We start from the raw sequence: 10,983 nt of genomic DNA on the forward strand, positions 1-10,983 counted from the left end.
CAAGAGCAAAAATTGAACAAAGGGGGGGGGGGGGGGATTTGGTAAGTTTTGGGGTTTGAATTGGGAAAAAGAGGAGCTTGATGAATCTGTTGCCTTGGGATCCGTTTGATATGGACAGTAGTAACCAAATTAAGGATGGGTTTTTCAGCCATGACTAGTTGGTTAGAGGATTTTGGGTTTAAATTCTTGCTTGATTCGCAAGATGGGAATTCATCAGGGTGCGGGTTTCTAGTTGATTGATGGAAATTGTGAGCCGTTGGGGATGAATTTCAGGGAGGGGTTGAACGGTGGTCATGGTCTGATGGATGGTGAATGATCATTGTGGTGTGGATGGAGGTAATCCATCGCAGGCGTTGTTGGTTGCTGTCCCTTGGTTATTTAGGCTTGGGGGACCTATTTGTAGTTGAAAGAGTATGCAGGGAGATCCACTTTTATGGAGAAATATTAACATAGTTCATCCATTTTGTACTAACATCACAAATGATATCCTTATAGAGCTCAAGCCCATCTTCATTCTCTCAGTCTATTTCACTGCTCAAAGCTCACTGATGCTGGTTTGAAGCTCAAAGGTCAGTTGTTTCTCTTGTGTTACTTGCTTAGCTAAATTTTATCATTATGTTTTGACGGAACTTGTTATTTTTACTGTAAATAGTATTAGGTCTTGTGTAAATCCTCTCGTACCCATTAATGTTTTACATAAGTAATATTAGCAATTGTAAAAAAATGTTATTAGGAACTGTATTACCTTAACAGTTATAAGTAGTAAATCTATTAAGCACCAACTCTTCATTTCGAACAATGAATTTAGAAACCACACTTTTTCATACTAAACCTAAATGCAATTTGAATTTCCATGTTGACGTCTCTTCAGCCCGCCTCAGTAATTGTTAGGTTATTCCAGGGCCTTGCCGGCATTTGACAGACAAGACAAATGTCCTTTAATTAATGCAACACTTGAAGAAAATAATGCTTATATGGTAATAACTAATCTCTCCATAACTTGTGTAGGAGTCTTCCGTGAAACAGACGAGAAAGGCGAGTGAGGGAGAAAGGGACAGTCTCCATGGCTTCACCAAGTAAGCATCGCAAACCCCAAATGATAATTCTTGAAAAAAATTTGTTGTATGTGTGATTTCATTTTGTTATTTGTTGTATTTAGTATTGGAATGAAACATAGCAGAGAGGATTTAGTATTCCTATGGTCTACCCCATCTATTTAGTTGTTTGTTTCACATTATTTCGTTTTTGTTATTTTTCCCATATGTGTATCCCTTTTTCAAACTATTTGGCGTGCTTTATTTATGCGGAGTTTGTTTATCAACAAGTTAGAGGTAAGATATGTTTGTACTCTATCCTCTCTAAACCCAACTTGCGAGATTTTACTGGGTATCGTTGCTGTTGTTGTTATGGTCTACCCAAACTATTTGGGATTAATGTGTATATAGTAGGAGTAGAACTTTTTCAAGATTGTCACTTGATTATTAAAAACTGTGTTTTTTCAGCTTATATTTTGTATATCTACAACCCCTTTTACGTATATAGCTGCTGCATTAAAGGGAATCATTTGAAAGCTTTTTTTTGTGTGTGTTTTGACTTTTAAGTTCTCTGTGAGCTTAAATCTTGGATTAATAAAGTAATCCATGTTTCCAATGTGTACTAAGTCTATTCATAAAGCATCTTAGGTCATTCTCCTTGAAATTTTGATGATTGTTGACAAGTGCATCTTGCTATTTACCTTAGTATCTTTGAGTTCCCTATCTAAGTGCTTCTCTACAAAGTATAGATTTATCGAACCTCTGTTTATGAGGTTTGGATTCCTCTCTTTCGCACTTCCACATCATGAAATGCAGAGATAATTTCATTAATGTTTGGACTAAGGTTGCGGCCATGGCCTTCTAAACGTGATATGGATAGAAATCAGCCCAAAAGTTTGAGAGTTTTTTGTGGGATTGAATGAACCAACCCGCCTTTTGGAGGCTAGCTCTTTTTGTGTATTATAGTTAAATGAACTGGCCAAACATGATGCTTTGATCTATCATCAATCTCTGAAATATACCTATGCATATTTCAAAGGCTAACACTCGTGTATAGTTCTTCTTGGACACCGTGTCACTCAATTTTGTCTCCAAAATTTCTCCGTTATCACATAACTGATTTATCTAAATTTTTCTTTCACTTTCATCTTCCATCTCGGCTATGTTTAATTCAGTGTTTCCTTCTTTTTTTAGTTGGATTGATGTCCTTGAGCCGAAGGTCTTTCATAACAACCTCTTTATCTCCACGAAGTAGTGATAAGATTTGCATACTCTTTACATTCTTCATACCCTACTAAGTGGATTTCACTTGGTTTGTTGTTGTTGTTGATGATTATATTTTCACGAGGGGAAAGATGGAAAATCTCCTTCTAGTGTTGACATTTTTATATGAATAAATTTTAAGGTGGAAAGCTCCTATCTTAAAAATTGAATTACCATTCTGCCCCTCTACTAAATTAAGAATTTAATTAAATATCTAATTAAATAATAATATTTTAATTATCTAAAGATTGAATTATATAAAATTATAAATACATCCATAAATACATCTTCCTCATATTAAAAAATGTAATTGGCCTAGATTTAGATTGAATTGTCACCCAAAAATAGAATGGAGAAACTACTTAGATAGGAGTGCGTTCTCTTGTAAGGAAGTTTTCAAACAAACTAAAAATTCAAAGTTCCTCTTTTTCCTATCAAGATGGTGATTTTCTGATCGAACAAGAATGTATCATAGTTGGTCCTAAAAGAGGTAATGAAAAAAAACCCGACTTAATACAAATATAAATTGGTTGGAAAATAAATAATGAATATCAAATAGTAATAATATATAAACTAATATGTTCATGTGTGATTTTACTATTTCCTTGTATTGCTAGCATATAACCTTTTCTTTTATGAACTGGTACAACATGAGAAGATATTTTGCTACATACTCGACATGCAATTAAATTATATAAATCATCACTATGTTTCTCTTAATTAAGCTGAATTAATATATGATTCAACTTGCTTAAGAGAAAAATAATGTATACTTATACTAATTTAATTGCATGCCAAGTGTGTGGCAAAATATTTCTTTATGATGTACCACTACTCTATAATTTTGATCAAGTTTATGGAAGAAAATGTTATATGCTAACAATACAACGAAATGTTAAAAAATCATGAATGATTATGCTAGTTTATATAGTATTATTATTTGATATTCAATATTTTTTCGCCAACATATTTATATTTGCTTTAAGTCAATTTTTTTTGTTATCTTTTTAGGATTGACTATGATTCATTTTTGTACGATCAGAAAATCACCATCTTAATAAGAGGAACTTTGAATTTTTAGTTTGTTTAAAACTTTCTTACAAGGGAAAGTGCTCATATATAGGGTGTTTCTCCCTTCTATTCTTGGATGGTGATTCATTCTAAATTGAGGTAAATCAACTTTTTTTTATATGAGGAAGATGAACTTTGAATTATTAGTTTAAGTAAAACTTCCTTACCAGGGCAGCAATCTAACCAGAGTGAAGTCAAAAGTTATGTTGGAGTTGTTCACTGGTAGTATAGTTATGACACCAATACTATTTCCTACCAAATTTAGCAACTACTTCTTTAGCATTATGTTCCTTAACTCTTATCTTCAAAGAAGACAATAAGCCTTATGTTATTTTGTCCAAGATAAGCAATGAACTCTTTTTGCTTAGACTTACCAGTTTTTTAACACGTGCGTTATATGAGTTCATTTTTGAGTACGTGTGTTGCATGGGCCTCTAATGTTCTGTGTAATTAAGTTCATAATGATAGTTGAGGTTGGTCAGTACCTCCTCTATGACGAGACCATAATGATGGGACATGTCGTTATATTTATTGTTCTTCTTGGACACCTTGTCACTCAATTTTGTCTCCAAAATTTATCCGTTGTCACATTACTGATTTATGTAAATTTTTCTTTCACTTTCATCTTCCATCTTCCATCTCGGCTATGTTTAATTGAGTGTTTCCTTCTTTTTTTAGTTGGATTGATGCACTTGAGCCGAAGGTCTTTCATAAACAATCTCTTTATCTCCACGAAGTAGTGGTAAGATTTGCATACTCTCAACCTTCTTTATACCCTACTAAGTGGGATTACACTAGGTATGATGTTGCTGATGATGATTATTATTTTCATGAGGAAAAAATATGGAAAAGTTCCTTCTAGTGTTGACATTTTTATATAAATAATTTTTAAGGTGGAAAGTTCCTATCTTAAAAATTGAATTACCATTTTGCCCCTCTAGTAAATTAATAATTTAATTAAATATCTAATTAAATAATAATATTTTAATTATCTAAAGATTGAATTATATAAATACATCTTCCTCATATTAAAAAATGTAATTGACCTAGATTTAGAATGAATTGTCACCCAAAAATAGAAGGGAAAAACACTCTAGATAGAAGTTTTTCAAACAAACTAAAAATTCAAAGTTCCTCTTTCTCCTATCAAGATGGTGATTTTCTAATCGAACAAGAATGAATCATAGTCGGTTCTAAAAGAGGTAACAAAAAAAATCTGACTTAACACAAATATAAATTGGTTGAAAAATAAATAATGAATATCAAATAGTAAGAATATATAAACTAATATATTCATATGTGATTTTACCATTTCCTTGTATTGCTAGCATATACTTTTTCTTTTATGAACTTGATCAAAATGATAGAGTATTGGCACAACATGAGGAAATATTTTGCCACACACTCGACATGCAATTAAATTAGTATAAATCATTGTTATGTTTCTCTTAACTAAGTTGAATTAATATATGATTTAACTTACTTAAAAGAAAAATAACATATACTTATACTAATTTAATTGCATGTCAAGTGTGTGACAAAATATTGCTTTATGATTTACCACTACTCTATCATTTTGATCAAGTTTATGGAAGAAAATGTTATATTCTAACAATACTACGAAATGCTAAAAAATAATGCATGAATATGTTAGTTTATATAGTATTATTATTTGATATTCATTATTTATTCGTCGACAAATTTATATTTGCGTTAAGTCAATTTTTTTTGTTAACTCTTTAGGACCGACTATGATTCATTTTTGTTCGATCAGAAAATCACAATCTTAATAAGAACTTTGAATTTTTAGTTTGTTTAAAACTTTCTTACAAGGGAAAGCATTTTTATCTAGGATGTTTCTCCCTTCTATTTTTAGATGGTGATTCATTCTAAATCGACGCAAATCAACATTTTTTACATGAGGAAGATGAACTTTGAATTATTAGTTTAAGTAAAACTTCCTTACCAGGGCATCGATCTAACCAGAGTGAAATCAAAAGTTATGTTGGAGTTGTTCACTGGTAGTATAGTTATGACACCAATACTATTTCCTACCAAATTTAGCATCTACTTCTTTAGCATTATGTTCCTTAACTCTTATCTTCAAAGAAGACAATAAGCCTTATGTTATTTTGTCCAAGATAAACAATGAACTCTTTTTGCTTATAAGACTTACTAATTTTTTAACACGTGGGGTTATATGAGTTCATTTTTGAGTACGTGTGTTGCATGGGCCTCTAACGTTCTGTGTAATTAAGTTCATAATGATAGTTGAGGTTGGTCAGTACCTCCTCTATGATGAGACCATAATGATGGGACATGTCGTTACATTTTTTCAAGCTTGATTAGCCAATTAACGACCATCCATGTGGGGCACGTGCGTTGCACGAGTAGTACAAGTGATTTAGTATAAGATTTTGCATAATCATATAAGATTGTTGGAATATGTTAGTGCTACATACACTGTATAAGGAAAGTAAAAATTTCATGAATATGGTAGTTTTAACTTTTATTTTGGTTGAAAACTTTTTTACATGGGAAACGATCCTATCAATGGTGTTTCTCCCTTCTATTTTTAGGTTGCAATTTATTCTAAATCGAGACAAATCACATTTTTTTTATATAAGGAAGATGAAATTTGAATTATTAGTTTATGTGGAAAACTTCCTTATAGCGATCCTCACTAGAGTGTTCCTCCATTCTCTTTAAGGGAGGCAATTTATTTTGGTTCGATTAATAATTCACTTTCTTTATTGGAGGAAGAGGAACTTTAAATTCCTAATTTATTTAAAAACCTCCATATAGGGGAAAGTGCTCCTGATCGAATTGTTTATCAATTCCTTTTTAGGGTGGGGATTTATTTTGATTCGATTAGCAAATTATCTTCCTTAAAGCAATCTCAACCAAAGAGTTCCTATTGGGTTAAAAGTTGAGAGATTACATCCAATCAGGACCTATTTGGTATATATATGATAATACAAATCTAATTAATTTTGATAAGTCTTCCGTATAATCTATCAAGATGGTGATTTTCTGATCGAACAAGAATGAATCATAGTCGGTCCTCAATTGAGGTAACAAAAAAAAACCTGACTTAACAAAATATAAATAGGTTGGAAAATAAATATAATAATGAATATCAAATTATTATATCAAATAATAATAATATATAAACTAATATGTTCATGTGTGATTTACCATTTCCTTGTATTCCTAGCATATAACCTTTTCTTTTATGAACTTGATCAAAATGATAGAGTAGTGACACAACATGAGGAAATATTTTGCCACACACTCGACATGCAATTAAATTAGTATAATTAGTCACCGTAATGTTTCTCTTAACTAAGCTGAATCAATATCAGCTTAGTTAAGAGAAACATAACAGTGACTTATACTAATTTAATTGCATGTCGAGTGTGTGGCAAAATATTTCTTTATGATGTACCACTACGCTATCATTTTGATCAAGTTCATGAAATAAAATGTTATATGCTAACAATACAACGAAATGGTAAAAAATCATACATTAATATGTTAGTTTATATAGTATTATTATTTGATGTAATAATTTAATATTCACTATTTATTCGCCGACAAATTTATATTTGCGTTAAGTCGATTTTTTTGGTTACCTCTTTAGGACCGACTATGATTCATTCTTGTTCGATAATAAAATCACCATCTTGATAAGAGGAACTTTGAATTTTAAGTTTGTTTAAAAACTTTATTACAAGTGATAGCGCTCCTATTTAAGGTGTTTCTCCCTTCTATTTTTGGATGGTGATTCATTCTTAATCGAAGCAAATCAACTTTTTTTATATGAGGAAGATGAACCCTTTTAGTTATTTTGTCCAAGATAAGCAATGAACCCTTTTTACTTATAATACTTATTACTAGTTTTTTTTAACACGTGCGTTACATGTTCATTTTTTAATATGTGCGTTGCACATACCTCTAATGTTCCGTGTATTTAAGTTCATAGTGATAGTTGAGGTTATTCAGTACCTCCTCTATGATGAGACCATAATGATGGGACATGTTACATTTTTTCAAGCCAAATTAGCCAATTAACTACCATCCGCTTAATAAATGGTAATATACTGACGGACCAAATGGATTGCGAAGAAAGGTCAAACAAGATAGACCCCTTAGGCCTTAACCAAGGGGGATGATAATGCTATCATCCTCTCAGGTGCGGAAAAAACAAGAATTTATCAACCATCGGCCTACTTGCTTATCATCAAACTATTAGGGAAAATATGACCCACTTATACCTGAAAAGTAAGCTAACAGCCCTATGGAAAACAAACGAGGAAATCTTACTAATCGACCTAGGACATGACTACTTCACGGGTCCCTCCATGGGGGTCCCTGGTTCATCAATGGTTTCTTCCTATCCATAAGGCGATGGCAACCATACTTCGTGGCATCAAGTGCAAAGGAAACTATCACTGCAATTTGGTTGAGATTACCGGAACTCCCTACCCAATACTATGATCATAAGAGATTATATATGAAGGAACTATGTTCTAATCATGAACCCACTATTAAGGGAACATGCAGCTCAGGCGGAAGCCAGAAGGAGTCTGCCATTGATAGACCTGCGAAACTCAATCACACCAATGAATATAATTGTATGGAATTGTAGAGGCTGTAATGGAGCCGAATTTAGGAGGAATTTTCGTTCCCTACTCGACTGGCATAAGCCACCTTTGGTGGCTCTTCTAGAAACTAAGATGCAGTGCCATCAGACCCTCCTAGAAAGCTTTCCTTTTAACAAAATGATACAAGTCCCGGCTATTGGGAACTCAGGAGGTATCGTCGTACTTTGGGACGACAATTTTCTGGAGCTTGACTAGATCGCAACAACCTCACAAGAAGTGCATGCAATGATTAAGATACACTCTTCTACATCTACTTGGCTATTTAGTTGCATTTATACTAGCTCCTCTAGATGTAATAGGAAGATCTTATGGGAAAATCTTGGGAACATTAAAACATCTTATAAAGGTATGTGGCTCATCGGATGTGATTTTAATGAGCTAACTTCAAATTTTGAAAAAAACGGCGGTAACCCTATTAACTGCTTACGTGCTAGGGACTTTATCGACGTCATAAATTAGTGCCAGTTTATAGACATGGTCTAAAAGGGTAGCAAGTACACTTGACTAAATAAAATATTTAAAAACAAATCAAAGCTGATCCTTGAGAGATTGGACAGATTTATGGCTAATGACGAGTGGTTACAAAAATACCCCGACGCCCAAGTTTACCACACTCGGATCACTGTCCTCTACTTATCTCTCTCAAAAGAACCCCCATAATATAATTAATAAACTTTTTAGACTGGAAACTATGTGGACATCGCACCCCGACTTTAAGAATATAGTCAACTCAATCTGGGGTAAAGGTTGTCCTTTAGCTGAATCTATACGGAACTTTGAAACTGAAGCCACAACTTGGAGTAAGTTAACCTTTGGGACATATTCCTTAAAAAACAAAATATCATCAATAGGCTCAGGGGAATACAAGCATCCCCTCGATATGCTGAAAGTAACTTCCTCCAGGATCTTGAGCGAACACTGACGCTCGATTTCAACAAACTATTGAGTCCGAAGATGACTTCTGGAAGTTGAGATCACGCATTAATTGGATTAGCCAACGGGATGCAAATACCAAAATTTTCCACATAACTACCCTAAATCAAAGACGACGTAATAGAATTAATGCTCTACAAATTGAGGATGGTAGCTGGGTGTATGAGCAAGGCAAAATTATTCAGCATACCCACGACTACCACAAAAAACTCCTTCAGACTAGTTAGCTGTACTCAAATAATAGACATGAGCACCTTGGTCTTGCGCCTCAACTGGACCTATCTAGCCTAAATGAGGATCTATCCAAGATAGAAATCTGGGACGCCATCAATTCTTTCCAACCAAACAAGGCACCTAGGCCTGATGAAATCCACCCTTTTTTCTACCAAAACTACTGGGGAAGTGTGGGGAACTCAGTAGTGGATTTCTGTAAAGAAACATGGGCTAATGGTTTTATTGACCCACACATAAATGCAACTTTGTTTGATCCCAAAAACTAGAAATGCGACGGCTCTAAAAAACTTCAGACCTATAAGCCTTTGCAACACAACGTATAAAATATTAACTAAAGTTATTGCCAACAAGCTTAAACCATTAATGAATCAACTAATTGGTCCACATCAAGCGAGCGTCCTCAAGAATAGATAGACCACATACAACGCTATAATAGTGCAAGAGCTCATAAACTACTTTAAGAGAATGAAAGGTAGAGCTGGGAATATAGTTATGAAGATTGACCTCGAGAAAGCATTCGACAAAATAGAATGGTCCTACATTAGATATACCCTTCAATCTTTTAACTTTCCTCCCAAGTTATCCTCCATAACCATGTCATGTATCACAACTAGTAAGGTGTCAATACTAGTAAACGGTATGCGAACATAATTCTTCGAACCCTCTAGAGGTATACGACAAGGGGACCCTATGTTACCGTATATCTTTATATTATGTATGGAGTACTTGTCGAACAACATCAACAAAGCGGTCCAAAGTAAATGAAGGAAACCTATCAAAATTGCGGGAAAGGGACCAAAATTATCACATCGGATGATCTTATTCTAATGGCTAAAGCAGAACCTAGTTCATGCACCAATATCAACAAAACCCTCCGAGATTTTTGTGCCATGAGTGGGCAAAGCATTAATCTTGGAAAATAAAAAATCCTCTTCTCCAAAAACTGTACAGATACTACTATAGGGTATATTACTAAAATCATGGGATTCCAACAAAGCCATAACTTTGGAAAAATATTTGGGATTCCCCATCATGCAGGGAAGCCCAACCCATAAAGATTTCCAGTTCGTCTTGGACAATCTCCAAAGCAAGATGGCTGGCTGGAAAACCAAATTCCTAAACTTGGCGGGTAGAACCACTCCAGCAAAGGCTGTCTTAAATAGCATCCCTACCCACGTTATGCAGCTTCACAAGTTACCATCTACTGTCACGAATAGGATAGATAAAATCCAGCGTAACTTCATATGGGGGACTACTGATGTCAAGCGTAAATTACACCTCATAATAAGCTGGGATGTCGTTACGGAAGACAAGGAAGCAGGGGGTTTAGGATTACAGAAAAGTAAGACCAAGAATGATATAGATATCAGTCCTAACTGTTTACATTGTGGCTACCTGAATCAGCCAAGCACATCTCTCTGGTAAGAAAATATTGGGAACACTTAGGGATACTAGTTAGTATTCATGCATCTAACGATCCCCATTGGTTAGTCTCCATTAAAAACATCAACATAATCTAAAATGGAAACTCGTTTTTCCTTTTAGTATTTTGGCTCCAACGGAACCACAACTAGAAGTGATTATATTCCAACGGATAAACCTATCCAAAGAGCAGCTGAATTCCAGTATCTCTCTTATGAAACCAAAAAAACAAACAAAACCCTTACGGGCTCCCCAAAAGAGATGGGAAGCACGGTTTGAAGCTAAATGTCGATGGATCCTTTGACTATAGCACATCCAATGGAGGGGCGGGGGGGGGGGGGGGGGACTCGAGACCCCAA

The 10,983-nt window shown here is 34.2% G+C and overlaps 1 long non-coding RNA gene and 1 other non-coding gene across 5 annotated transcripts in view; both read left to right on the plus strand.

The window, feature by feature from the left end:
* Positions 1–33: 33 nt before the first annotated feature.
* LOC102588107 (uncharacterized) overlaps positions 34–10,983 on the plus strand; it is a 29,074-nt gene continuing 18,124 nt past the window's right edge. For 2 of the 4 annotated variants that reach the window (XR_001471589.1, XR_001471590.1), the window contains exons 1-5: positions 34–569; positions 1,009–1,076; positions 2,229–2,288; positions 2,737–2,739; positions 4,047–4,110. This is a non-coding gene — a long non-coding RNA (uncharacterized lncRNA). Of the gene's footprint in view, positions 570–1,008; positions 1,077–2,228; positions 2,289–2,736; positions 2,740–4,046; positions 4,213–10,983 lie in introns of those variants that run through there. The other 2 variants (XR_001471587.1, XR_001471588.1) reach the window with 2 other exon arrangements.
* On the plus strand, positions 2,966–3,103 carry MIR8025 (microRNA MIR8025). Its single transcript, NR_127187.1, has one exon. It is a non-coding gene; the product is annotated as a microRNA MIR8025 (primary transcript).

This window comes from Solanum tuberosum, unplaced genomic scaffold (assembly GCF_000226075.1).
Source record: "Solanum tuberosum cultivar DM 1-3 516 R44 unplaced genomic scaffold, SolTub_3.0 scf00376, whole genome shotgun sequence".
NCBI lineage: Eukaryota > Viridiplantae > Streptophyta > Magnoliopsida > Solanales > Solanaceae > Solanum > Solanum tuberosum.